Genomic DNA, 27,135 nt, shown 5'->3' on the forward strand with positions numbered 1-27,135 from the left:
TTTGCCATATTATTTTCAACACTTCAGCGACCACCAGGAAATTTCTGAAATGCCTCCCCCTGTCGTCCAGATGGCAGGTGTCGCCCCTTCGAGTGCCTCGCTGGTCCTGGTGGTAGTCTCTGTTGAAAAGAAGATATTCCATTGAATTGAATGTTATTCTTTGCCTCTTAAATGCATTTTCCCACCATTAGCTGTTCTTGTAATGACCAAAACCCCAAGCAGGCGCAGTGGCAAGAGTTTGTCAGTAGTATTCAATTGGCGATTAAGAACTTCAGTAAAGTGTAGTGATGATAATGACCTCAGAAAAGCACGAGTCACTAATTGTGCAAACGCACCTGTGTAATGTGTGTGGGTGGAGTGATCTACGAGATGAAGAATGAAGAAGATGAGGCGACTTCCCTGAAGACAGCAAGTGACTTTACTGGAATTGGGAGACACCAACAGAAACGTTCCAGCTCTGTGTGTGTATTGTCAATAGCTGCTCCTTGTGAACATTCACAGTGCAGCACAGGAAAACAAGACTGTGTAGAAACAAGCTGCATATAGCATATCATGCCATCCATACAATGACACTAACCCACAGCAAAGGGGATACTCATAACTAACATAATGATGTGACTTCTGAAAACTAAAGAAGCATGTGTGCATTCTGGGCCCGAGTCAAACAGCATCACATGCCAGGCAAGGATGCTCGTGATACTTTTTTGTTCAAAATATTTAATTGAATTTAGTATATCAACAGCAAAGACGTACATAAAACAGTGCCATAGCTGTAAGAATAGATAAGAATTAGGTTATGCAAGAAAACCAATATTATCTTACATAAAGGTGTAAAAAACATGAGAAGTAGTGACCTAAAATAACATTTAAAAAGAGCTTTCCTGAGGAAAATGATGCGGTTTATAATGAGAAGGAATCAGATGTGCCTTATCTATTTAAAACTTATCTGGGAATTTTATGTTCAGAAGCTTTCGTTTCATAAACTCTAGATAAAGACAGCAGTTTTTTAGTTAAGTAGTTTTTATTGAAGTTATAAATGCACAGAGTTACAAACATGTTTTAAGCCACTTAGGAGCAAGGGAACAAAAATGAAAGCATATAAGCATATAAAAATAATGATAAGACGGTAAGTGAAATCTATAGAGAAAATAGTATCAGGGAGTAAAAAACAGGGCATAATATACTATAATAAAGACAAAAAATCCTAAGTAGGAATTAAAACCTAACATAACATTAAAATAGGGGAATAATATTTTTTTTTATCAAAAAGGAAAAAGGAAACAGAAAGAAGGAGAAAATAAGAGGGGAAAGAGAGAGCAGAGAAGGAAAAGAAGAGATAGGATAGAAAGACAGAGAAGAAGAACAAGATAATGAGAATAGATAGAGATTATGATGATGATGAAAGAAAAGATGTAAAGGGTAGCCAAAGTAAGTCGGATTTAATTTGCAGATGAATGGAGGATTGAGGAATAGAAGCAATTCTATGTTCATCACATATATAGTTCCACCAATGAAGAAAGGATAATTTAGAATTGTCTTTCCAGCAAGTGAGGATAACTTTAAAAGCCACAGCAAGAAATAAATCCAGTAATGGAGAAACAGGGGCAACAAGAACAAAATCTGGCGAAACAGTGCCAAAAAATACATTTTGAATACTAAGTTGTACATTATGAGAAAATATCAGTGAACATTTTGACCATATATCATTCCAAAAACCATAAACCTTAGGACAATAAAATAATAGGTGTATTAAAGAACCTTCGGCATTAAGATAGGACCAACAAGATGACGTGACAGAGTGGTTGAATTTATGTAACATAAGGGGAGTAATAACGACTCTATTAAAAATAAAAAATAGGGACTGTGTGAGATTAGCAGCTTTGGAAGTCTTGAATAGTTTCTGCCAAACTTTATCCCATTGTGGTACCGATATAGTAATGGAGAGGTCAGGTTCCCATTCCAGTTCCACCTTATTTTTGACCCGAGTGCAGATAGGCATAGACAAAGATTTATATATAAAGGAGGCACTCGGAACAGTATCGGGAGAAATTTGGAATAATGGAGAGTCAGAAAGACAGGAAGTAGGAGTTGGTAAAGAGAGAAATTTCTGTAAACACCCCTGTAAAATAGGAAGTAAAGTATCATATTGCTGACTACAGGCATCAGGAAGTTGAAAAGATTCTTGCAACTGATGGAAAGAAAGAATCTCATTATTAACAATCAGTTGATGCACATAAAAAAGGCACTTTTCTTTCCATTGTTTGTAGTAGAATGATTTGTGGCGAAATTTAATGAACTTATTAAACCAAAGTGATGACGCCAGAAGGGATTGATAACAAGTCAAATTTTTAAAAAACAGTGTGCGTAACAAAATTTGTGAATGTTTCAAAATAGGGTATTTGGAAATAAAAGTACAGTTAGTCATATGAACAACATCACGCATTGAAAAATCATTTAACAATGAGCATTCAACATTAACCCAAGAAGGTTTAGGTAAATCCTGATAATCTTTAGATAAAGCAAAAAATTTACGAACCAAAAATGCATTATGATATAAATTAAAATCAGGGAATCTTACCCCCCCTTCATGTTTAGGACGAATCAGTTTAGATAAAGCAATACGTGCATGTTTATTATTCCATAGAAATTTGGTGCATAATGAATTAATCTGAGAGAAATAATAATTAGGAATCTTAAACGGCAACATAGATAATATAAACAGAATCTGAGGGACAATCATCATTTTAATGGTATCCAGTTTGCCCCACCAGGAGAGAAATAGGGGAGACCAGAGAGTTAACAAGTTAGTAACTTTAAGCTTTAAGGCAGAAAAATTCTGAGCTAATGTGTCACGGATGCTGGGGGCAAACCATGTGCCAAGATATTTTATCTTTTGAGGACACCATGTGAAATTAGACGATTCAAACATATACCTGTAACAGGCAGGATTTAAAGGTAAACACTCAGTTTTAGAGAAATTCAATTTGTAACCAGAGACCTTAGCAAATGATGCAATTTCCTGTAAAAATGGGGGTAGGGAAGATGTAGGATTAGACATATAAATAAGAACATCATCAGCATATGCAGATAACTTAATGTGGTGCGTTTTAAGATTAAAACCAGTAATTAACGGATTACTTCTGATACGTTCCAGAAACGGCTCTAAACATAACAGGAAGAGGAGGGGTGAAAGGGGGCAGCCCTGACGTGTACCCCTTTGAAGGGAGAAATAAGGGGAAAATAGACCATTAACAAAAATACAGGCTTTAGGGTTGGTGTATAGTAATTTAACATATGACATAAATTTTGGACCAAAACCAAACCATCGTAACGTATTATGTAAAAATTCCCAGTTTACACGGTCAAAGGCTTTTTCAGCATCCAAGGATAAAGCAGCTAATGGGGAGGGATACTTTTTACTGAGAGCAATGATGTTGGAAAACATTCTGGCATTATCAGAGGCCAAACGACCTTTAACAAAACCAACTTGGTCTGGGTTAATGAGTAAAGGGATAATTTTCTCTAAACGAGAAGCTAATATTTTTGCAAAAATCTTACAATCATAATTTATTAGTGAGATGGGACGATAATTTTTACAATAGGAGGGATCTTTATCAGGTTTGGGAATTACAATGATAAGGGCTTCCAAAAAAGAACCACAGGCTTGGGAGTTAGAGATAAAAGAATTAAAAAGGTCTAATAATTTGGGCGCAAAAATTGAGGAGAAAGCAGAGAGTAATTAAATTGAAAAGCCATCTGGGCCAGGCGCTTTTGCTTTCTTCATAGATTTAATAGCATCAGATAATTCTTGAAGGGAAATGTCGTTTTCAAGGGGTTGGAATTGATCTTGGGGAGTTTTGGCTTAGGGATATCACGAAAAAAAGAAGCAATATCATCTTCAGAGGGCTTGGCAGTTTCGGTATAAAGGAGCCTATAATATGATTGAAATGTGGCAATAATGTCAGAATCAGATGAAAGGAGTGTATCATTTGATTCAGAATGAATGGGGCCAATAGCTTTACGTTCCGATTTAATTTTTAGATAGTTTGCTAACATTTTTCCGGCTTTGTTTTGGCCTCCGTGATATTTCGACTTAATCTTGAGGAGAATATTACAGGCGTCCCTTGTAACAATCTTATTCAGATTAGATTTAGCTTTGATTAATTCTTGTAATGAAGAGGGAGATTTGGAAGAGTAATACTTGTGTTCTAACGATTTTATAACAGTTAAAGTTTCCTTATATTTAGTATGCATCAATTTTTTCTGCTTAGAGGAATAGGCAATAGTAAAAGCTCTGAAAGATGCTTTAAAGGCGTCCCAATTGTTATGTAAGGAGGTGTCTGAAGGATTATTGAAAGAAAAGAACTCTTTAATAAAAGAGGTCGCTTCTAAAATAAAAGTACGGTCAGATAAAAGGAAATTATTGAAACGCCATCTACCTTGTTTGCACGTAGTAAGAGAAAAATCAATATTGGTGGAGACAGGAGCATGGTCAGATATAAAAATGGAACCAATGTCAGAAGACTGGAGACAAGGTAACAGTGACTTGGAGACAAGAATATAATCAATACGAGATCTAGTATGATGTACAGGAGAAAAGAATGTAAATTCGGAGGAATCAGGGTTACATGTTTTCCAGGTATCGAAAAGAGGGCGAGAAGAAATGGCAGCCTGAAATGATTTGTGGGACTTGTCAGGTTTGAACTTGCATTTAGATTGTCTATCAGTGAACGGGTACAACCAATTATTAAAATCACCACCAATCACAATATCAGAATTAGTAATAGACAATAGTTTCAGTTTTATAGAATGCCAAAATTCAATATCAGGTTTAACAGGCCCATAAATATTTTAAAAAGTCACTTGTCTTTTATTTATGATAACCTCAGACAATACCCAACGACCATTCGGATCACACTCAGATGATAAAATTTGTGCATTAACGGATTTGTGAAACAGAATAGCAACACCACCATGACGATCAATAGCAGGAGAAAAAACTATCTGATTGACCCATTGACGTTTAAGTTTAAGTGATTCCTTATCATTACAGTGGGTTTCCTGCAAAAAAGCAACCTGAGTGTTAAGTTTAGCAAGATGAGACAATACCTTCTGACGCTTGACGGGGTGACCCAGACCACGAACATTCCACGAAACGACATTAACCATATTTCTGGATGCAGGGGAACGTATAGACATAGGACCATAAAACTGCGGGGATGACAAGAAAAAATAAGAAAAGACATTTTTCAGTAAGGGATACGAAAGAACAATTTATGGGAAAGACATCAGAGCAAGAACACCAAAGTAGAAACAAGTAATAATGGTGAACAGAAAAGTAGAAAAAAAGAAGAAAGGGAGAACAGAGAGATAAAAGAGAAGACAGGAGAAAAGTAAACAGATCAAGGAAAAACATCCAGATCTGTAAAGAAGTAGAAGAACTAAGAGCGGGGGACATGGTAACACCAAAGGACGCGGACCACAAAGAACGCAGATGCAGAAAACAGGAAGTGAAATCAGAGCCTCACAAAGGTAAGGAGGGAATGAAAAACAACATGAGAAAACATGCAAATCGATATAGCAAAAAAAGAAGAAATAATCCAGCAATAAGATTGAAGTCAAGAACCAGTATCCATGCCATGAGAGGAGAAGTTATGAATAAACAGCTTGAGTTTATCCGGATCCTCAAAGGAACGTGTGCGACCTTCATGCGTGATTTTGCAAAGGCATGGATGGAGAATGCCATATTGAATATTGAGATGACGCAGCTGCGGTCGAAGAGCAAGGAATTATTTTCGTCTGGCGTTTGTGGCATTGGAGACATCTTGGGATATGAAAATGTTATGACCAGACCAATTAAGCCGACGTTTGAGTCTAACAGCCTTCAAAACTTGCATGAGTTCGGTGAATTCCAAGAACAACATAATAATACCACGAGGTTTATTAGCAGATGGATGAAGTCGACCCAATCGGTGCGCTCTTTGTATGTTAAGAGGAGTGGACGAAGCCTGAAGGTCCAGAAGCTCTGGAAGGAATTTCTGTAGGAATGAAATTAAGTCAGACCCTTCAATATTTTCCGGCAGGCCAAAAAGGCGTAGATTATTTCTACAATTGCGATTTTCAAGATCCTCAGTGTGGAGTTTTAGTTTAAGGATTTCTTGTTCAAGGAGAGGAATCTTTGTCGAAACGTCTTGTATGTCGCTGACCCGTTGCTCAAGATCCAGAACCTTACTTTCCATGACAATCCATCTTTCCTCTATTTGTTTAAGTTTATCGTTGGTCGCGGACATGAAGGACTGAAGACCTCTGACCTCATCTAAGATGGAATCCAGGACCGGATTTGGTGATGATAGAATTGGCGAAGGCGGATCATTTTTGTGCCTTTTCGGTTTTGTGCCAGAAACCGATGGTCTGGACGTGTGAGGATCGTTAGCCATCATCAAAAGCAACAAAAAGTCGAATAGTGAAGGAAAACTCAAAGCAGCAGGTATTTGACGACACTGCAATGGAGGAAAGTAGGCACGTCACTCACGCAGCTGCACTACATCAACGTAGAAAAAGTCGACTGGATATGGACGTGAGCTTAGGCAAGTACACAGCAGAGGTACCCCAAGGTCAAAGCATCGATGACCAAATTAAGAAAAACCAGGGGGGCCAAACCTTGAATCAAAGCAGACCAGCAGTATCAGTTAGAAAGCACCCGGCAGAGCAGCAGAACTGAAGAGGCCAATAACGGTATGGGCACCTCATGTATTACATACCATGCGATGAGAAGCAATGTGTATTGAGCCAGGAGGCAGACCAGGGCATTGTAGAACCAGGAAGGTGGTGGAAAGCGGTCAATAATAACATTAATATTGCCAGCAGTGGGCCCCAGACATCACCAAAGCTCGTTGGAGGCAGCAAAACCTCAGTTCCGAAGGCACCATGTGAAAACGAAAGCAGGAGAAGGAGATGCGAGCGCCGCTGAAAAACGCAACAAAATGGCGGCCGCTCGCATCTCTGAGGAAAAGAAACTGCCGTTGCAGAGACGGACCGGCAAAGGTGAAGTAGGTCAACAAAGAGGCGGCCAAAAAACTCACCGCGCTGTCACCATTGTGAGGCAAGTCATTTTAGCAGCGAAACTGCAAAGTTGAAGGGAAAAAGGACGAACCGAGTCCCGCGGTGAAGTGGAGCTCAAGCGGGATCCGCCATGTCGCTTCGGCGCTAAAGCCACGCCCCCAAAGACAGCAGTTTTGACCTTCAATATTTCCAGGAACATTAAAAATGCGCAAATTGTATTGTTGGTTTCTGTTTTGTAGGTCCAATAAAGTTTTTTGCATGGGGGATATTTGATGGACTAAAGGTGTCAAAGTTGTAATGGATTTATGATTATCTCTGATTTTTATCTCCTTATCAGAGACCTTCATTGACAGGGTAGCCATGTCTCTTTGAATATGCTTAATGCCTGTACATATAGAGTCAGTATTTATATGTATGGCTTGTATCTCCTCTAATATTTTAGTGAAGGATAATTCCTGTGAATCTAATGCGTTAGATTTTGTAGGTGGAGAAGAGACAGTTTGCTTCCGTTTGTTAGAGTGACTAGAAGATGTCTTAGTTTCCATTTTAGAACATAAATAAAGAACTTAGCAGTGAAGAAAGACCCAACGTGCAAAATTAATATCCTGGTGAAGAAAAATAAGTCACTGTATTATGTTTTTTTTTTGCTTTGTTTTTGAGGTAATAGAGCAATGAGCCAGATTATGCAGAAGAAAAGGGCTCTCAGGGGTTAAACAACCAGCAATCCAGCAATGAGTAAAAATCCCTTTAAACAAGCATTGGCATAGCCAATAGGTCTCGCCTTTGGGACCTTATAAGTGTTTAGCCATACAACAGTTAATGTTGTTGCAGTAAGGATATTGTGCTGCATAACTAAATACTTATAAGGTCCCAAAGGCGAGACCTACTGTTATCCGGTAGGAGTAAAGTACTTTCTTTTTATTGAAGTAGTGTGTTAAAAAAATATAAGGACCGATCCCTCCTTCTCATGCTTCGAGAGTAAGTTTAAGGTTCTCCTCCTCAACTGATATCTCAACTAGTGGATCATCATTCACCCAACGAGACAGCATCTTCACCCTCTGCTCTCCCTGGATCCCCTCTGCTATTTCTCCTCCACTATGCGCAACCACTGTTTGGACTTGATCTGACTTTCTTCATTTGATTAGCCTCATTATCTTGATGCAGACATATACAGATGTAAAGCGCTATGATACCCTCGGGTCTTGCGAGCACTATATAAAACTCAAATAAATAAAAAAGAAGTGTGAGGCAAGTGACCGTATCATAGTGTGACTAGGGCTTTAGGGATCTTCCAGGCATGATGTTAGTTCAGAACACTAGTTATTAAACCCTCCGAGACCTCCATCGAAGCTGGAAGCTAGTGTGGGCTGTACATCAGGATTTTGACTGGTGCTGGGTCTCTTCGTAGGAAACCGGTCTTAGAGAAAGGTGGTAGGGGGTCTAAGCCTCTATAGGAAGGCTCTTAATTTTATACATTTCTACCGTCCAACACACGGTTTGGATTTAGGCACCAAAGTCAATCTATATTCATTTAAATATTCTTGGAGCTGGTTTTGGAAGGTTTCTGTGAAGCCACCGTGATGTGCACACTTCAAGGTATGGAAACCACGCAAGCGTGATCACAGTTGAGGGACCGCATGGCTCTTGCTGCAGTGTTTTACTTCTATGCTTTGCCGGCCGGTTTCCTGTTTCTTTAGCTTCCAAAGTCACTTTGAGGTACATTATATGAACTCGTTTGTAGTGTAACTGAGGCACTTCGATCACAGAATGTGTCACGTGTGGCTCAGTATGTTCACGAGAAATATGTTTTATTCCCCATGCTTCACCCCGTGACTGTGTCCCAGAGCAGGGGGGGCCCCCTTCGGTTATCCTCAGAGGATAAAATGGTTCAGTCTGTCACTGACAGTGTAGAAAGACTGCTTCCGGGCCTCATGACTAAACTGTGAGATTACATGTTTTAATTTCAAATTTGGATGCCTTTTAGAAAACAAGCTCTGAATGCTAATAAGTCTGTTTTGCATTTTGAGTACTGACAAAAATATTACAAAAGACTGCTGCAGTATAAGAAAAACCCGTTTTAATTACAATACTTCTTTGAGATAAAGCATTTAAAGGGTACTGAGTCAATGTACTGTTGAAGACACTCCATAGGAGGTGGGGTGATACAACGATAAAATTAGCACGAGATGAGAGAGAAATACTCAGAGTGAAGCCAACGCTTACTGTATATAAGTTGTAACAAATTAATTACAGTAAATCAGGCAGACTCCTGCGCTGCCCAAGCCAGACCTAAAACAACACCATAGTAATGCTCAATGCAATCCATCAGACGGTCAGAAGTGACTATGACCAGAGCGTTTTCTTAAAGATAGCTACTTAGTATCATAGAGTCCAAAACGAAATACATGAATATGTCAAAGCTGCAGGCGCAGAGGCGTCTGAAAAGGTGGAGTAATTAATAAAGCCCTGTCAGTGTGTGATTGATATTACAGATAGCGTAAAAACTGTGCCAAGAAGCACAGATCACCCTTCCAGAGTGTCTGCGTCCTTCACAGTTGTAGCCAGTGCTTTAAATGGGTCGGTACCGGCACTTTCTCATTTTGAGAGGGAGAGTGCCAGCCCTTCTCAAGAGAGACATAATACTTGTAATCGGCGTACCGGCTCTCCTCAGAAACAAGCAGGTACTCTGATACAGAGTACCTTCAATTCTATGTTTCCATTTCAAGCACTGGTTGTAGCAGCATAGATGGAACTGGCATACAGGGGATGTGTGGGGGGAGACAGGAACTGGACGTCTGATTTGCGGGCTGCACGTGTTCCCGCTATGCAAGGCTGCCCGGGGGGGTTGCGCGGCCGCCTTAGTGCCGCATGATGGCACTGTGGGCAGCCGGTCTAGTTCCTGGCTTGGGCCAGGGAAGACGTCCGGCATGGGATCTTCCGGCGGAAGGGGGAGGGGGCAGGGGTATATAGGCTGTCCCCGCCCCCTCCTCGCCCTCTTGTCCCTCTCGTCTCGCCTTGAAGGGCTTGCGTCGTCTCGTCGCTGGTATCTCCGGGCCTGGTCGTGACTCGCGCGCCTTGGCCCGACTTGCCGTCCGTGGTTTGCTCGCGAGGTTCCACGGGGTGGCCCGCTGGTCTGGCTGGTGCCCCTCTTCTGTGTGCGGTGAGTCGTGGAGCTTGTAGCTCGGAGGTTGTGTTGTTGGTTTGGCCGTCTCGCATGCCCTGCCCCTGGTGGGGATTTTGGTGGCGGGGGTGTAGCAATCCAGCATAGTCCGAGTAGTCCGGGTGTGTTTTGCCCCTTTCGCAGAGCCTCCACGCCGTGTCGTTTTACGTGGTTCGTTGGTACCACAGGTGTCCAGGTTTTGCGTGAGGCCGGGTAGGATGAATTTTGAGCGACCCTCCCCTGTGACTGGTTGGTATTGGGGATGCTGCGTTTCTTTCCGCGGCAATTACCAGGCCTCACATAAATGTCAGATAACTCGTGTGATTCATTATCTTCCTGGAGAGCGAGCAGGATTTTGTATAGTTGAGGTTTTGACTTCGGTGAAGTTCGTGCAGAGGGTCAATGTGCCTGCTGCAAAGAACGTGTACCAAGTAGATTACAGAGTGCGTATGGTGTGAATAGGTCAGCTGGTTACTATTTTCAAAAGAGGCATCCTTTTGTTACTTGCAATTTATAACTTAAAGTCCTAATATTCAACAGTGAGCTACAAACGTTCATCTAGAACTGCATACACACCGCAATGCATACATTATTAGAACATTGATGAATGTTTCAAAAAGGGTTATTTGGCTAGAAATCGACTGTGAGCTTGTGATTCTTCACACCAAGCAACCTTTAACTATACTGCCTACCAGTAGGGATGACATGAGATGGCCGCACTTATCTCCGTGGATGGGCCGCACCCCGTAGATGTACGTTTTCCAGATGTCGGCTGAAATAGGCTTTCACTTATCTCACCAGACTTTATTGATTATGCACGATTCAGGTTCTCGTCCCCCCCAGCGTTATTTGCCCGACCGCGTGATTATTAAAAAAGTGATTCTTAGTTCCGGCCCGATGCCGCAGGTTGCGCTGCCGCCTAGGGTGCGGGAATCAAGGGTTCGAGTCGCGAGGCCGCATCTTCCCCCGTGAACCTGGGCATATCACTATTCTCCGCCACCGGTGCCAGGCCGCGTCTTCACCCGGTGATCCTGGACTAATCTCTTACATCTACCAGGAGCTTGCTCTAAGTCTTGTGCCTGTCGATTTCAAACTCTTCCTTCGTATGCCGGTGCAACACTGTTCCGGCTCGGAGCCCACCGGCGGCGCTTCCGCCCACGGTGCGGGAAACCAGGGTCGAGCCGCGAGGTCGCGTCTTCAGCCTGTGATCCTGGGCAACTCACTTAACCTCTGCATGCCGGTGCGATGCATTTCTGGCGCCATGTTGAGCGAGACTGGTTAGCGCAGTTTGTTAGAGAGTGGGGCTAATGACATCACGGGCGCGTGTTCGATCCCCTTATGGGTCAAAAATGTCATCTCTTTCGGGGCGAGTACGCGCAATATAATTGGGACAGTCCACCACCGTGGACTTGCTTCACTGTCCATGATGTGAGTGCATGCAGGTCGTGGTATGTCTCTTGTAGAACCTGCGCTGGTATCAGCACGAGGGGGAAACATGCATCACCGCAGTCAGCATCGGGGCTGAGAACAATTAGATTTGCGTGCTGGGTGCCCAGGCTATTGTGCCTGCATATATGAGCTGCTGGCAGGCAGGCAATTCGCTTATGCCCGTAGGTTGCATTGTTTTCATGCGCTAACGGCTATTGTGACGCCATAGATGAGCAGTTAGGGAGGCGGGTAAGTTATTTGTGCCCATATGAAGATTTGTTGTCTCATTGGTGACATAGCCCAAGCGTGTAGAGTTTAGGAACCCAGGTTCACGAGGTGGTCCGACCCCTGAGGGGCCTGGGGACGATAATTGGCATAAGGATCGCACATCTGAGCAACGGCATAATGCGGTGTTCAGGACAGCTTGTCGCAAGGCTGCCCCGAGTACATGGCGTATTGGGTGCTTCTGTTGATGTTCACAGGAGCTATGAAGTGAGTAGCGGGTTTTCAAGGCTAAGTGCTTATTTGGTTATACATAGAGCGCTAAGATGGGGCTACGTGTTAACAGCTGCCGACCGCTGCTTGAATGAGTCGTAGTACGTGGTTGGAGGGACGAGTTGATCATATGTCGTCTAGCATACCGATTGTAAGTGAACGGAGGTAATTGCCTTGCCTATGTACTAGGTAGGACAGAGCATGCGGCGTCACGTTACAAGCTATTGGCGCTGTACCATTGGCCAACTGCATATCCCGAGTGGGAGGGTTGGCAGTGCGGCTCGACAGGCACAATGAGTTCTCTAATGCCAATGTTTATTTCAACCCGCACGGTGTAGGGCATTTTGGCGGCCCCAGGCAGCTTGCCTATGCAAGCGCGGCACTAGGGTAGGTCACTGGGAGGTAGCGCTGCTCTGCTTGACTAATATTAGAACTGAAGGTTGTGGAGCACTAGGAACATTACTTGGACCTCGAGTGCTCCTCTGTTTTGACTAATTTAGGCGGCCGTAATTGAGAGAGGAGGTGGTCCGTCGGCGCTGTCGCTTCTGGTGCAGGAAACCAGGGTTCGAGCCTCGAGCTCGCGTCCACATCCCGTGAGTCTGGGCAAATCACCCAATCTCCCCGTGCATGAGTGTGTAATCTAATTACGGTTCTATGTTTAGCGCTCCAATAACTTTGGGTTGAGTTCGCGCGATATACATATGGTGTGCAGTAACGCACAGCCAGTCTGGATCATTGTGGTGTAAGGAAGGCGGTGCTTCAGGGCCGCCCAGGCATAGAAGGGTCTCTTAGCGGCAGCCGGCTAAAAGGTGGTCGGCTTCATCGCCAGCGCTAGGTGCACATCGCCAGTCCGCCTCCATTATGGCTGCTGCTTTCCAGTTCGGGCACGCGCGCTGTGACCCTGTTTTTCATTCGCCTCTGCTGGTCTCAGCTGGGTAGTCAATAGTTGGCCTTGTGGTAGGTGGTGCTATTTGTAGTAAATATAGGGAATAAGTGATATGTGCTCAGTATGGCATGAAGCTGGAGCTCATGTTTAAACGTGTCCGTTGTGTGCACATACATTTACTTGTATAACATGTAATTCTCAATGTGCGTTAGATTAACGCTATGAGGGGTGATCAGGCAGGCCTTTCATCGAGCGGGACAACTAGCAAATTTACGGTGTGCTGGTGGCCGGGCTGCATGCCATAGTCATTGCTTGAGCTAGTTAGGGAGCCCTGCAGACCAGTTTTTAACTTTTATTCCAGACTTGAAGCTTGCGCAGGGCGCACCCGGCTCTGTTGGTGTCTTTAATGGAGAATAGCGGTTTACTGGTGTGGGGGGATAGCCCAGCTGTCGTATTAGCAGGCTGGCTGACATGAGGTACAATAGCTCTCGGTGGGCCTTGCAACTGAGCTAGGATGGGTACTTATTTCACTATATGCAATCATAAGCACTGATCAGCCAATAGATGGGCTTGGGGTAGGTAGTGCTCCTCGCGTTGTAAATATAGAGATGCGATGATATGTGCGCAGTATGTCAGGCAACTGGAGCTCATGTTTATCGTTTCAACACCTTTGCGCTCACATACACGGACATTTGTATAATCAAATGTATTTCTCAATGCACATTAGAGTAACGCTATGAATGGTGATCATGCAGTCTTCCAAGGAGCGGGACACTTGTCAGGCGTCATATGGCTGTTGCCTTCCAGTGGGCCCACGGCACGTGCATGTTTGACCCTGTTTTAATACGCTTCTGTTGGTTGGCTGGTTAGCCAATAGATGGGCTTGTTGTAGGGAGTGCTTATTTTGTAGTTAAAATAGGGACGCATGACATGGGCTCAGTATCCCACGTAACGGGGGGCTCTGGTTTCACGTTTCTACACGTGCGTCACATCATTGACACTTGAACACTGAGATGTATTCGCAATGCGCGGAGATTAACGCCATCTATAGTGATCAGTCAGGATTTTCAGTGCGCGCAACACCTAGTAACGGCGCGGTGTGCTAGTGGCCGGTCTGCTTGCCAGGGTGATCGCCTGAGCAAGCTGTGTAGCCCTGCAGATTAGTTAACTCTTAAACGATCCTTGAACTCTACGCAGGGCTTCCTCTGCGCCGCTGGTGTCTTTATGTCAGCCGTTCACTTAGGGTGACCGGTATTTCAAGAGTAAGGCAGTGGAACCTATCCATTAGGGCTATCATGACGGTCTTTTAAGGGATCCTGTGGAAGACATGAGTGCTCATTTTCGCAGTAACTGTGTGCTCCCCTTGGTAGGATTGGCTCGTCGGTTACATTCAGCTTCCCGCCTGCCCAATCTATCCTTCTAGCCTTGGGGGGGGGGAGAGGGGGGGGGTTGCCTCTGTTGGCCTCTTGGGGTTCAAAGGGAATAGAGGCGGGTCAGCTCCCCAAGCTTGTTTGCCACGCTGCTGCGCTTCTTGGCACATGTGTATGTCTCCAAAAAGTGCTGCTTGCAAGGTTAGTTTACATTGGTTTGGTGAACACTTTATCATTTTGCTTGCGGTCGGAGAACGTAGATTGTGTTGGATTTAGCATTTCATGTCATGGGACAGTGAGTGGTAAGCCGGCTAGCAGTAGGACGAATGCTCCGTTAGTAAGGGAACACCCCTGGGTTAGGCGTGCACGGCTAGGATCTGAGGGCAACCAGCAAGGGCTTGCTTCCAAGGTTTGTGAAGTGGATCAGATGGGCCATGCGGTGCGGCAGGGCACCACGCATATTCTATAGGTCTCAGTTTGAATTCTAGGTCCTTGCTCAGGCACGGGTAGGTTCGGATTCTTATATGCCGGCACACCTTTGCGGACATTTACATTCCGGACGCATGGTATACGTTCCACCGACCCCCCCCCCCCACGAGAGGTGATCTCACAATTTCAGCGTTCTAATGTCCAACGGGCCTAGGGGGCGAATTGTGGGGTAGCAAGATTTTGGCAGCAGGGAGCGCCGCCAGGCGGCAAGGACTTTGAGAGTATCTCGGATTTGAAGGTCCCGCTGGGTGCCTGTCAGGGTGATCTCCCAGGGCTTAGGAGGGTTCATGACATTAGTCACCGGGGATGATTCTCATGCGGGACGGTGGTCCCGACCTCATTTCGTATGATGCTCCCTGTCGGGTCTGTCTAATGTTCAGCCAAAAAGGTTTTTAAATCATCAGCCTCTCTTCTCAGCCTTATGGTGAGCAGTATGCAGGCGGTCTGGGGATCAGTAGGTTGGGGGGTGCGCGTCCGTTCCGGGGGTTGTGACTGTGAGTCCGGGTGTGACGCTTTGAGTCCTAGTCCGGCTTGCTGCAGGGCCGGATGAGGGTTGATTCTTAATTGGTTGCGATGGATGAGGAGGCAGAACCCAGCAGCACACTCTGCTAAGCTATGTTTTTGACGAATTGTTGACCTAAGGCCGAGGTGGGCGCTTCTAGAGCAGGGCCAGAATGATTTGGCCGGGCAGCAGGACAAAGGTCTTTTCGGCACTGGCAGACTGGTGCAGGCTGCACGTAGTGCCATTGCAGAACATAGATTTCTCATAGATTATATGTATTATATCTATTATCTATTGATATCTTTTGGGGACATAGATTGTACCATGGTGACCAACTGGTTGTGGGTTCGTGCCCAACAGGAGTAAGGGAATTGCATTCTGTTCCATCAGGCGACGGGTACCGTCGGTAGCACCAGCAGCTGTAAAGCTTCGATTTTCACCCGGGTCTGGGGCTGGCAATGTCATCTAACTTTGCAGCCAGACACCGAATAGGCAAAGACAGACTTGCGATGGTGCAACGGGCACTCAGCAGTAGAGTCAGCTGAGTTTCATCATACCCTGGTATCTGTCTGTGATAAACGTAAGGTTGTGGCTACACACGAACAGGCACTCTAGGGCAGCTGGGGCGGGAGCGTGCCAGTGCCAAGAGGGGGCGGGTTGCCTGGTTAGGGCTGCCTGTTGCGAGGGAGCACTAATACGGATAGCCTCAATAGCTCGTTTGCATTCATAGAAGGCTAAGTTGGTACTTTTATGGCAGGGTGCCAGTTGCTTCAGTTATGTGCGTGTTCCTTGGCAGTGTCAGGAACATTCAGAAGGCATTATTGGTGGTTAGCCTGTTTTCCTGCTTTTCAGAGGTGTTTTAGCTCAGGCATGGCCAAGCATGGGTTAGATGCCGGGGTCTGCCCTGGGATTCGTGTTAACATGCAGGTGAAGCAGCAGAACTTAGAGGGGCTTGGGTCTGACCTTTGGTTCCAAGGGCAGAGCCTGGTCAGCTCACTTAGTAGCCCGCCCTTTAGTTCGACAAAACAGGTACAATTATAGTGAGTAACAGGTAACTTCCCCTGCCCTCTAGCACCGGCTGGCAGCTATGCAGGTTGTGGAAGTGGCCTTCCCACGGGGGCGATTGGGTCCATATGATTGGGGAAAACTTCTAGGAAGCATATTTGGGCTGCAAAGTAGCAGGAGAACCATTGGCATTCCCAGTATTAACATAGTGAGGTATTTATGCTTTGGTTCCCCCGGGGTCACGCTGTCCTGACGGCTCCCTGGTATGCGGGCAGAAGTTTTGGGAGGGCAAGGCTCCACATAGGGGGTGACTGTCGGAAGGTGATGGTCATACTCCGATTAGTGCTAGACTCAGATAACGGAGGTAAGAGGAAGTAGAGCGGGTTTGTCAACTCTTACCTCCAACCGCGGGCACTTCCTGGCAGGAGTGGCTTGTCATAGGTATTGTTCTTCAGCATGCAAAGGTAACATTGGACCTACGCCTATTATTGGTTTCAGGTCATATCAGTCAAAATTCACGGGGAGTTTTGGAAGAATGGGGGCATTTGTCCTGAGGGGGCATGCTGGCTCCGGTCCTGCATGGGCTAAGACTTGTTTGGCTGGACCTGGGGAAGCCCGGTTATCAGCATGTTGTAAGTTAAAAGGCAAAGAGGTTTTGGCTTCATCAGGCAAGGTCTTATACACGCCGAGTCCACAGGGTGCCTGGAGGAGCTTTGGGCTGCATCAGGTTGTAAGGAAATAAGGCTACCTTGGTGGGGGGCCCTGGTAGTGACGGTGCCACTCCCAAGGCTGTGGAGGAGTTACAGGACGATCCAGAGTCTGCAGATACCAAGGGGTACTTCATGCAGCAGCACAGCGTGGTGCTAAGCCAGGATACCCAGGGATGTCTAGAGTTGTCCCCTGGAAGAACTACAGCGCCCCGTTAGTCCTACGGGTGGTTGTGGGTCTGAGCAACCGGGGGCTGCCAGCATACGCTCCGCCCACCTCTTTCGGGGGGGGGGGGGGGCGTGAGTAAGCACGTGGACTGGTGGTCCACGAATGGGAAGGGTGGCCCCTCCCAAGTTTTGGTATGCACCAATCGGCGACTGCCATGGTGTAATTTAGGCTTATCAGACGGGCAGGCTGCTAGGGGTTGGCCTGCCCTGGGATCGGATCGCCCGTAAAATAACCCACCATGTTTGCATATTGGTTATGCTAATAAACCTGCAGCAATATTTCTCCACTTACAATAAGTGTTGTGTGGTTTATTTATGTAATTACTATGTGTAATGTGACAACAGTTGCCGATATTGGCACTATGCAAGGCTGCCCGGGGGGGTTGCGCAGCAACCCCCCTAAAAGGGCGGCCGCCTTAGTGCCGCATGATGGCACTGTGGGCAGCCGGTCTAGTTCCTGGCTTGGGCCAGGGAAGACGTCCGGCATGGGATCTTCCGGCGGAAGGGGGAGGGGGCAGGGGTATATAGGCTGTCCCCGCCTCCTCCTCGCCCTCTTGTCCCACTCGTCTCGCCTTGCCCGCCCCTCCACTTACCCAGCAGACGGAGGTACTAAGGAGGGGGTGTTACGCTTCTAACATGTTATTTTGTGTTGCAGGAGGAGTTACAGGGCGATCCAGAGTCTGCAGATACCAAGGGGTACTTCATGCAGCAGCACAGCGTGGTGCTAAGCCAGGATACCGAGGGATGTCTAGAGTTGTCCCCTGGAAGAACTACGGCGCCCCGTTAGTCCTACGGGCGGTTGTGGGTCTGAGCAACCGGGGGCTGCCAGCATACGCTCCGCCCACCTCTTTCGGGGGGGGGGGCGTGAGTAAGCACGTGGACTGGTGGTCCACGAATGGGAGGGGTGGCCCCTCCCAAGTTTTGGTATGCACTAACCGGCGACAGCCATGGTGTAATTTAGGCTTATCAGACGGGCAGGCTGCTAGGGGTTGGCCTGCCCTGGGATCGGATCGCCAGTAAGATAACCCAACATGTTTGCATATTGGTTATGCTAATAAACCTGCAGCAATATTTCTCCACTTACAATAAGTGTCGTGTGGTTTATTTATGTAATTACTATGTGTAATGTGACAACAGTTGCCGATATTGGCCCTAAAGATGGACGCCGTAACCCACTGGCTATCTTACCTGCATGCACGATTGCACGTCTTGGCAGCCCAGCAGGAAGTGGCAGAGGGGTAAAACAGAAAAGTCGTGAATCCTTACGGTAACTGAAATAATCCCTTTCCTGGTCGCTCAGCCCTGCGGCTTTACTGTGCTGTGGGTCACAGGGGTGCTTCGCACGTCACTCGGTGGTTCCGGTTCTGGCAGCCTTTGACCTCGAGACTTGCTGCAGAAGCTTTTTGATTGGATGTGCTCCAGCTCATAAGAAACACCTCAGTGCTTTAGAGGGGCATATTGTGACCTGTGCTCTCTGCTTCAGGAGAATCTCTCCCTGAGGCTGGGGTAGGAGGGTGGGGGGGTGGCCTCCTCCGTTCTTCGGGTGACGGGGATTCATTTTAAAGCCAGCCTGCCCAGACCTATAGGAATGTCAGAGTGAGATGCAGGACAGAGGGGCAGAGGACGGACCTGCGGGTCCTCCGTGTGATTAGGAAGCTGCTATTATATTTCAGTTTGGGACCTGGCCCTTGAAGCTGATCATGTTTGGGGTCGCAGGAGAGAGAGGGACAGGCAGGGGACGCCGAGAACTGCCAGAACCACAGTGGACTTCCCACTTAGAGCATTCGCTAGACTGAGGCACGTGTTGCCCTCCTATTTTGTAGAGTGACGAACGAATGCACTGACAGACTGCGCTGCTGCTGTGAGGTTTTAGGTTGATGTAAATGATATAATTACCTTTGAACTTCATTACACTACCACGCTGTATTAAGTTATTACATGCAGCACTGCCAGGATGTGCATTCAGATGCTGTGTGTTACAGAATTCAAGGAATGCAGCGTCCCGCGAAGCATGCGAGTGGTGCGCGCGCCACAGCAAGACATCTGTTTTGCATTATCGCTCATGCATCTGTGCTCGATAATTCAAAACAGATGTGGCCTGTGTGGATATCCGCAAGCAATAGGCCGTGGGTGGAGCAAAGGCGGGACATGAACCCGCCTTTGCCCAATTGCATGCTGTCTTTCTCAGACAGCAAAAAGAAGTATTGATGGACAGAATGCAGAACAATGTCATGCATTCACCCGAGTACAGAGATCTGGGCCTAAATCCATCGTTTTTTTGCTCACAATGCCATTCCAGTTTGGACCCAGCCATATGCAAATCAGTCTTGACCCTGTGCCCAATGGGAACAGTCCAGCCCGAACTGCCATTCCGATGGGCTTGGTCGGAAAGGAATCCGACACGGATTTACGGATTGCAGACGACAGGCTCGGAGAGCCCGTCCGCCATCCGGAAATCTCCCAATACTCCCCCGGCCGCCTCTTTGCGACCGAGGGAGTACAATGGCAGCTTTTCACTGCCTTTTCATGCCCGTTTTTCCGGCATGAAAAGGCAGTCGGACACTGTCTTTGGGGGCCCCCAGTAGGGCCCCCATGGGTGCGAGGCTGCCGAATGGCAGCCTGGGGGCACCTATGGTGCCCCTCTGTGGATCCCTGCACCTGGTGGCAGGCACCTTGAAGTGCTGCCTACATGGTGCAGGGATAAACTGCACCCCTGCTTTCAAGGATGCAGGCATGCATTCCGCTCGGAATGCATGCCTGCATTGTCTTGTATACGAGTGTGACCGAACCCCGTTCGGTCGCATCGTACTAGCAGGGCCGTAACCGACAACAGCAGGTCGGTCGGTTACGGCTCCTGACCGATATCGGACGGACCTGAGTCCGTCCGACATCGGAATGGGCCCCTAAGAAGTAAAGAAGCAGGTGGGGCTGAGAAAGCTGTCTCCTCCTCACAAGGAAGGAATCTGTTTGACGACGTTGTTAGAGGTGCTACTGAGGAGGCTGTGTTCTACCTCACAAAAACAGCACAGAGAAACCACCGAAAGTGCCTCATAAATGAGCAACCAACATCCCCAGCAGAAACGCCACAGAAGTGCAAAACTCTCCTCACATCAATTAAGGATCATTGTTTATGCAGGTGAGATGACTGAGCTAAGGTCGCAGCGGCCATCTAGGGATGTGCGTTACCATATGTATGTATGTATGTATAATAGTTTTTGTAGAGCGCAACAGTCACTCTGAGGAACATCATGGAGCTATGACGGGCCGAGACAGAAAGCAGCAGAAGTTCTACGGGATCAGATGAGAGAGAGAACTAGGACGTCTGGGGCTCTGAAGATCCAGGTTTTCAGGGATTTCCTGAAGATTGGTTCAGTTTGAGAGAACCAAAGATGGATCGGTAGAAAATTCCAGGCTTTAGTTCCTAGTACTGCTACAGATTTGCCACCTTTGGAGATGTAGTTGAAACTGGGGTGGTGAAAGAAGGTTGGCTGAAGAAGTGTGCTGCGTCACATATGGTTTGACTCTGGCCCTCAGATACTTGGGTCCTGCTGATCTAAAGGCTCTGTAGGTAATTATTAATATCTTGAAAAGGATTATTTTATGAATGGGCAGACAGTGTAAAGATTTAAAAGCTGCTGAGGAGCCTCGAGGCAGTTTTAGAGCTAGGGGAGCAGGAGCATGTTGGACTATCTGCAATTTCTTCAGGACAGACGTATTGGTCCCTGCGTATAAGCTGTTACAGTACTCCAGTCCGGATGTAATCACGGCCACTGCTACTGACTTTCTTGCCACTCAGGGTAGTAAGTCAGAAAACCTTTATAAGGTGGAAACAGGTGCCGGCCACCGAGAACACTTGTTTACAGAAGGACAGTGAGTTGTCAAATTTTACTCCCAGATTCCTCACTACGTCTACTGTCTTGGGAGGTTGGGGAATATCTTCAGGCCGCCAAAGGCTGGGTGAGAATGTGTGTGTTTTTTCAAGCAGCATGATCTCGGTTTTTGGGGTGTTACACTTCAGGTGATTGGATTTCATCCAGTGGAACACGGCTGTGAGGCAGTGTTGGAGATTTTCTTCCGCTATAGTAGAGTTTTTATCTAGTACTAAGAATAACTGAGTATCATCTGCATAGGAGATGGTTTCAATATTGAACGATGATATCAGGTTTATCAGGGGAGCCATGTAGATGTTAAAAGGTACTGGGCTTAAGGTGGAGCCCTGTGGGACCCAGAGGTTATGGGTTTCTCTGCTGGTTGATAATGGTTGAGGGTGACTATTTGTCTTCAATTGGAAAGGAAGGATTTCAGGCACGCTAGGGCCAGATGGGCAATGCCATAGGTTTTTAGCCGGTCCCCCAGGATGTCATGGGAGACCGTATCAAATGCGGTCGAAAGGTCCATTAAAATCAATACCGCGTTTTTCCCCTGATCTAAGGCAAATTTAAAAGTTTCAGTGGTGTGTAGTAATACCGATTCTGCGGAGTACATGGGCCCAAAACCTGATTGATTTGGATGCAAGATATTAGCCGCTTCTAAGAAGAAAGTCAGTTGCATGTTTACCAATTTTGGGGTATTTTTGCTGTGGCAGGGTAGGAAGGAGATGGGGGGGAGGTTAGAAAGGATCTTGGGATCGGATAGTGGTACCATCTCCCAGTACTGGTGCCAGTATTCACAAGGTCTGCTCACAGTCAGTAATTCTTCTGCCAGAAGTCACAGCCGGAGCTCATGGTTTGGGCATTCATCCTGTCTCAGTGTGAGCATTAGGGAAGGCACAAAGTTCAAGGAGAAGGTCACAGTGGTAATGGGGAGGGTGAGGAATGGGAAGTGCTGAAGACCACGTGAGGACTGGTTGTAGAAGGTAGGTAGGTGGGGCAAGCAGGCATAATGAGAGCGTCTATGTCCTTTAACTAGTGGAGGGGTAGCAGGCTCAAAGGAGGGACCAGAGCTTGTTCTCATGGCAGGACCAGGTAGGTTGGGCCCAGTCGGAAGAACCCACTCTCAGGCCATTCACAGCTTGACATCACTTATTTACCTTGTTGTTTAATTCTTCCTAAGGACTTGCATATCTAATCACTTTACTAGCAAGATAACCAGCAAGGACTTGGGCTACATAAATTGGATGGGGATACATGTGAAGCCAGCAGCGATAAAAGCTGCTAACATTTCTGTCCCCATCAACTAAAATTCAGCAGGGGATATGGCAATACCCAGGCTACAACAAATCACAGAGAATGTAAGATCCAATCTTTAGGTAATTTAGTGATAGAGGGTGTGTTTGGGCTGAATCTAGGAAGGATTTTTTCTTCCAAGAATAAGTAACTAACAAGCATTGGCAACACCAGTAGTTCTGGCTTTAATGTGCCAATTAATGCAAACACAGGAACATATGAGTGTGCACTGACTTTTTGTGCAGTATATCAGTACAACATGGCTCTTTCTGTGCCTCCTATTTTGTGCCATATTATTATTCTTCAAGCCTTCTATGGTAGTGGTGGCAATATTAGGATCACACACAACTCATTCTCTGCCTTACGGACAAAAAGCCCAGTACCTGGATCCAGTTCAATACCTGCATGACTAAAATCACCCACTGGATGAAGACCAACTGTCTAAAGCTGAAATCATGATCTTCGGGAACAGCACATCACCGTGGGACACCACATGGTGGACAACAGTACTAGGACTGACCCACGCCAAGAAGCTCTGGATCATTATCAACTGCTCATGCTTCTTTACCCTGAAGATACTGAGGAAGCATTTCAAATGGCTCCCAATCAGCATCCGTCATGAATGCCCTGGTCACAAGCAAGCAGGACTTTGGGAACACCCTCTATGCCGGGAACAACAAAAAGCTCACCAGAAGGCTGTGGACTATTCAGAACTCGGTAGCCAGAGTCACTCTCAACCTCCCACATTGCATTTACATTACACCACACCTGAAGGACCAACACTGGCTTCCCATTCACAAATGAGCACAACTCAAACTCCTCACCCACACTTTCAAGGCACTACATAACACTGGCCCAGCATACCTCAACAATCGCATCTGCTTTCACAAACCTTCAAAACACCTCTGCTCATCTGTACTCTACTTGTACAAATCCCACGCATATAGAAAACCAGAACTGGCAGTAGAGCCTTCTCCTACATCCCTCCTAAAGGATGGAACGACCTGCTGCTGCTACACATAAGAGCCTCCTCCTCACTTCTTGAATTCTGCAAAACGTTGAGGGCCTGGCTTTTCGAGTAGTCACACTAGACCGTAGGTGTGGCTAGACTCACACCTGCTCAGTGCCAGGATCCCTCCCGAGTTGATAGTGCTCTCTACAAATCTGCATAACATAACATAAGCACAAAACATGTACCGACTAATAATCTGCAGAAAGAGAATCAGTCTGGGAAAGCCACAATATGAAGCCATGGTGCATTACTCAAGAAAAATATATATATACGTATGTATGTCTTGACATTTGGTTGACAGTACATTGAGGTGCAAAATCACCCCAGGAACATTATCAATATTCGTGTAGAAAAGCCTCAGTTGATAAATCACAATTATATGCCAATTTAAATATTGGTGTAAACATTATTTTAAGTGTAAAATCACTTGCAGGAGCAATATGGCTCGTGGTGAAAACTAAGCAGGAATGTTGCTTCTCATTTAGGACCAATAATTTAGGCCCTGAAGTGCAAAATAATTCTTGATGCAACATTATCAGGAGTGTGAAAACCCTTTTAGGAGCATAAATCCCAGGGGGGGGGGGGGATAACACATTTAGGTGCAAAATGACAGTTATTGCTTCATAAACAGGAGTGACAGAACACTTATAGGAGAAAAAATAAATTTAGGTACCAGTAACCACCAGCTGTACCGTGAAATACCTCATTAAAATCAAAAGGCATCCGTAATGGATTCATAGGTTCTCAAGTCCATTGAAAAATACAGAGCAGAAAATGCCAGCATGATGTAGGGTGGTGGAGGTTCCACAGCCATGTGATTCCTCTTGTGTCTCAATGTGCCCCGACTGGATCAGACATACAGGGATCATTCCTGTCCAGGATCCTTGCCATCTGATTGTGATAGGTACTTGTGATAGGTTCCTCAAAGAAGTAAATCCCTTGGATAACAATTTTGAGCTTCTCATGCCAAGGGCCTCCAACAGGATCAAAGTTCCAATATCAAGCAGGATCCTCACCAGGCATCAGTCAAGTGCTCAAGCAGCAAAAAATGCAAGTCGACCCTGTGGGGAAATGATAGGTGGATAGAGCATGCTCCGGCACACTCCTTTCTTGGCAAACAGGACATAGAGATGATAATCCATGTATTACTGAGGCATCAAGGAAGGCAATTTAGACTATACCTCGATGGTGGGAGAACCTTCCATGCCCCTCTCCCTGGAATCTCAAATGCTGCATAATGTGCCAAGCCAGTGATGGATTCTGGAAAGATGAGACAAGAACAGAAATACATCCAAAAGTGTAATATCTGATGGAGGGCAGTGTTGCAGGATGCCATATTGCAAAGGTAATCAAGGGAAGTCCAGTACTCCTAAAATATACCCCAAGGACAGAAACCTCTGCTGTGAAGTCATACTGGGGAATTGGAAATCATGGATTGCCAGCATCGTCTTGCACACCACCGCCATCTTGCTTTGGGAATAATAAAATAGAACTATTTTGGGGAAGGGGAAGGTCTCCTTTAGCTCAAGGTTCAGAAAGACTGGGCCCTGTTTGTTACTGTCGTCTGGCTCTGTGCTGTGTATGCTACGAGAAGCCTTCTGGTGACATACCACAGCAAGTGGATGAAGAAGCAAGGCAGCAATAACTGGAAAGGGACAGAGACTAAGGGGCATATGTATCAACATCACCATTTGCGATTCTCAAATAGCGATTTTTAAAGAATCGCTATTTGAGTCTTGCAAAACGGGATGTATTTAAAAAATTGCAAAATTTTTGCGATTTCTTAAAATTCCTTAATTGCGATTAGCAAATTGCGAAATCGCAATTAAGGAATACCTGCCCATTCATTTCTATGGGCCAGGAGACCCATAGGAATGAATGGGAAGTAATTCTCAAATAGCGATTCGCAATTTGCTAATCGCAATTTGAGAATTATTTCAAAGGTGCAAGGGTGTCATGATGACACCCTGATGTACCCCTGAAATGAGCATGTGTGTGCATATGGCGCACATACATGCCCTAAGGGCATGTATGAGCGCCACGTGGCACTTTGTAAAATTCAAAAAAGTGCATTTTGAAAGGAAATCGCAAATTACCACCAACTAGAAGTTGGTGGTAATTTGCGATTTCTTAAGGATAATTCGCACAACTTGGGTGCTTTTTACATATCATTTAAGAAATCGCAATTTGCGATTTCTTAAATGCTTACGCAAAATTAAGAAATCGCTAAATTAGCAATTCCTTAATTTTGCGATGGGATATTGGCTCATACATCCCGATTAGCGATTTTTTAATCGCAAACGCTGTAATTTTGCGAATCGCAGCGTTTGCAATTAAAAAATCGTTTGATACATATGCCCCCAGGTCTTTTCTTCTCCATTCGAGTTTGAGCAAAAGGGAAAAAGTCACAGAAATGATCAAGGACGAAGAGAAGGACAGAAATGTGACAAAACGAGAAATCAGTGATGAAAAGGAACCTGCAATAAATAGATGGGTGTGGAATAAAGAGGGGTGAAGTGGAAGCAGGAGTAGGGCAGCACTGGCGGCGTACTCGAAGAAAAGCTTTGGATCCCTAAGCACTGTTTGGGCAGCCGGCACCTCTGCCCCTGCTGATGACAGTGCCCCGGTGAGCTTTTCTCTGCCTGCTTTTCCTCGTTTGTGCGACTCGGTGAGAGCAGCAGGTCTTCCCTAATAAACTATTTTAGAAGTTGATGTCTACTGCATGTCTAATCGTAAATAGACAATATTTCCTCGTGAGTGGTGCTGCAAAGGAACGTGCGGTTTTCTGCATGTTAACTTTAAAGCCATTTTCCTCACAACTTGTGAAAACATAGATATGGGCGATCTTTTATCTTGACAACAACTTAAAAGGAGCGCGAAATTTATGAATACTCACGCGCATACAGCTTTGCAAACCATTGGTCTAATTCGTAGTATTTGAGAGTTATGGTTAAATTCGCGCCAGAAGAACTTTGTAACTTCTCACCAGGAAACCCTAAAACGCAGAGAGCGCAGAATGACTTTTGGGTTGTTCGCCGACAACTTTCTCGTTAGAACGCTTCCCCTCCCCTCTGGCGTCTCCATTTTGCATCCGTGGGCCTGCAGGCCCGGACACTTCAAGGGCTCGTCGCCTGGTAATGATTTGGAGAGTGTGTACCGCATGTAGCCGAGCTCCAGACAAGCCCGAAAGCCCTCATTCACAAAGAGTGCAGACTCGCTCTTTGTTTCTGTCAATGGATGCTAGGCAGCTGTTAGTAATGGGACGGGGTCACACATGCTGAACTACACGCTGAAAGGATGGCAGTTCTGCCTTGATTAACTGAGCCATTCACACAGCTGGCTTCCTGCTGAGAGGGGAACATTTTTCCTTTCAAAATCGCTTTTTTCATATTCTTACATTTTCCTTCTCAGGCTTTGCGAAAATCACGGATTCTATGTTGTACTTTGTTGTTTTTGTGTAAAATTTGTCTCAGGAGGGCCTAATAAGGCTCAACGACTCGCCCCAATTAGAGCCCCAAATATCCCATCTGGAACTCATGGAGCGCTGGTAGGCATTTTCAGTGGAACAAGTCTTTTTTTCTCCCCAATGCCCACAGAAAGCAGCACCATAGGGCTTGCTATGAATG

At 45.9% G+C, this 27,135-nt stretch overlaps 1 long non-coding RNA gene across 1 annotated transcript; it reads right to left on the bottom strand.

Moving 5' to 3' along the window:
• Window positions 1-26,630, bottom strand: LOC146867647 (uncharacterized). Its single transcript, XR_014966117.1, has 3 exons — window positions 26,496-26,630; window positions 5,110-5,211; window positions 1-119 (listed from the first exon to the last, which is right to left on the bottom strand). It is a non-coding gene; the product is annotated as an uncharacterized LOC146867647 (long non-coding RNA).
• Between the last annotated feature and the right edge of the window lie 505 nt (window positions 26,631-27,135).

This window comes from Triturus cristatus, chromosome 1_2 (genome assembly GCF_964204655.1).
Source record: "Triturus cristatus chromosome 1_2, aTriCri1.1, whole genome shotgun sequence".
Taxonomy (NCBI): domain Eukaryota; kingdom Metazoa; phylum Chordata; class Amphibia; order Caudata; family Salamandridae; genus Triturus; species Triturus cristatus.